Below are 3,147 nucleotides of genomic sequence, written 5' to 3' on the forward strand. Positions count from 1 at the left end.
CGTTTCCTTGACCGGTTTTGCTGTATAGGATGGTGCATTATCATCAAGCAAAATTACTTTGTGTGGCCTTTTTTGATATTCTGATCGTTTTTCACGCAAAGCTTGATTCAAATCGATCATTTGTTGTCGGTAGCGCTCAGTATTAACGGTTTCGCCAGATTTTAACAGCTCATAATAGATCACACCCTTCTGATCCTACCAAACACAGAGCATTGTCTTCCGTCCATAGCGATTTGGTCTTGTAGTCGATGTCGGTGGTTCGCCTGGAGCTACTCATGATCTGTTACGCTTAGGATTCTCAAAATATATCCACTTTTCATCGCCAGTCACAATTCGGTGGAGAAATGACTTTCTTTTGTATCTGACGAGCAGCATTTCACAAGTGGTTTTTCGGTTTTCCGACTGTCTTTCATTCAGTTCATGTGGAACTCATTTTCCCTGGATCTTTCCCATGGCTTTCAAACGTATGGAGACGGCTTCTCGTGTCACGTTTAATTGATCAGCGAGTTTGAGCGTCATCCTCATCCAACAATGCTTGCAATTCGCTGTCTTGAAACTTTTTCGGTGGTCTTCCACGTTCTTCGTTCCTCACGTCAAAATTGCCACTTCTGAATTTTTTAAACCACACAAAGCACTGTGATTTACCAAGAGCATGCTCACCGTAAGCTTCGACAAGCATTCGATGCGATTCTGCAGCAGTTTTCTTCAAATGGTAACAGAAAATCAATGCTGTCCGCAAATCGTAGATTCCAGGCACAAAACTTGACATGTTCAACGCTATTACAAACTATGTTGTTGTATGAAACTTGTATTGTTCTGAGTCGAAAATGTTTGTGAGATGTCAACAAAGACTTTTGGCATCAATAACGCAGTTTAGCGATAACTACATTATCAGCTAGGGCCATCTATAGGCAAATTCCGATTTCATGCTTACAGACCTGATACATGTCCTTCCCGAGCTGTAAACCTAATGACTCCGAGGACAGGTAAAAAAACCTGGGAAGGGACCAGCCGGAAGGGCACAATGGTCAGACAAAACTCAACGGCTGGTAGGGAGAATCAGCAATGTAGGAGGACCTCGTACTGTGCGGGTGAAATATTTCACTCTTAACAAGATCCTACCACCGCCGTGTTCATAACATTAAACGTTAGTTTTATACAACAAGTGTAAATAAAATGCTAAATTACACTAACACTCGATCTATTAAACTTATTCCACCTTGGGCGTTAGTTCATTCGAGGTACGCGATATCGACCGATCGGTTTGACCTGACCGGTTGCTCTTTAGTGGAGAATTCGTAACAGTCATAATCTTGTTCTCCTACAAATAAATGAAATTCTCTTTAGCCTCCTCTTCGTTAAAAATAACGAGTTTATATGAATAGCAAAAATCACGTCCAAATAGTCACTTTGTCCAAACGTAATCATTTTGATTATCATTTTCAAATAAAAGATGTCCAATTAGTTAGCTGCAATGCAGCGGAAAGTATCGTTAGGTATCTAGGTTGTTTTGTGGTTGTTTGCCGAAGGGTGCGGGGTATTTACGGGATGATATTTAGAGACAACAGAGAAGGGGTGGCTTTCGATCATGGTATTTCCCGCTACGAACATCTCTCGATACCAGTATCGGTTATACACACTATGCTTGCGATACCAGGAGTACAAAACGTGGCCGGGGTGCGTCGAGGGATCGTTTTAATTATCCATCGAAGTAATTACAAGGAGCCGACGTACCATCGGTCGATAAGTCAAGAATCATTTCACCAATACTTCATATCTGTTTCGTTTCTCCTTCGCTTCCTGTGTATAGAAATACACTTACTCGCGCAAAGTAAACTACTGGAACAACGCTGGAATACCTTCAAGTTTTCTATTCTTCTTTCCCGAAACGCTTCTCCTCTTAATTAAGCGTTTTTTCGTATGCGAAAGTTTTAATTACCGCACTGGATGGAAGTAAAAATTTCGCTGTTTTTATCCACCACGATATCTCTTAAGTTGCAACTAGATGTTTATGAAATTTAACAAACAGGAGTCATATTTTAGTATCTTGGAATTTTTATATCGATCTTTCAGATGCTCAAGTAGAAGCTTTCTTTAGTTCTTATTCTCGTAACAGATTATAATTAATTCATGATTCGTGATATACAATCTCTATTCATCCTACCATAGAAGTATCGCCATTAATAATAGTAATTAATAATACCACAGAGAATAATAAATCAAACTTCCTTCCTTCCCAACCAAACTACCCACAAATCGTTCTACATCCGTTTCAAACTTCCACGCCAAACTTTACTACACCAAAAGTTTCCTCAACTTCAATTTTTACCATCGAAGAAGCACTATCATTGATCATCACTGCAAACGATAATAGAACTTCTTCTTGTAACCCAATCGTTTGCGAACCTCCGCGAGCTAACCTACGCTGCACGATCTTTAAATTTATATATTTTGAAACAAACAACCCTCCGTACTCGCAACCAAAGAAGTATCGCTAACTATCATAGTAATTAAGAAATCAACCTCCCTCTTCGTTCATCCGCACTACCCACGAATCAATCTCCGTTCCACAACTTCAAACTCGTATAGTGCATCCTGTCCAAACCAAAACCTTCCTCAACTTTCATTCTCGCTACCGAGAAATTCAACCTCAAACTCCACGCTCTCACAACCCTCTCAAACCTTTACGACTTTGTCAACTTCTGCCTCCTACTACTATCTCCCCCCCCCCCCCCCCACCCACAAAAAAAAAAAAAAAAAAAAAAAAAAAAACAAAAAAAAAAAAAAGAAAAGGAACAGAGGACAAAGAAAGATGCACGAACACAATGTCTCGTTACTTCGCGACGATATTCACCCCCGGATCCACGACGTGTACACGTATATCTACGATGTATAACGGATGTAATGTGTAGAGGGGCGATCGAAGGCGATGGAAAAGCGGGACATGTGCGAAGCTAAGGTGACAGAACGGATGATAGACGTACGTAAGGACAGACGTACAGACGGCCGATGTCGATGGTGGCAAACTCGCGGAGGCACGGAGGAAGATGAGGTCGGAGGTAACCCGACACCTGGCCGCACCGAAGGTAACGTGAGAGCCCCTTTACCCCCCCCCCCCCCCTCCCCCTCTCTTCCCTTCTCTCTCTC

This window comes from Bombus impatiens, unplaced genomic scaffold (assembly GCF_000188095.3).
Source record: "Bombus impatiens unplaced genomic scaffold, BIMP_2.2 scf_0930, whole genome shotgun sequence".
NCBI classification, from domain to species: domain Eukaryota; kingdom Metazoa; phylum Arthropoda; class Insecta; order Hymenoptera; family Apidae; genus Bombus; species Bombus impatiens.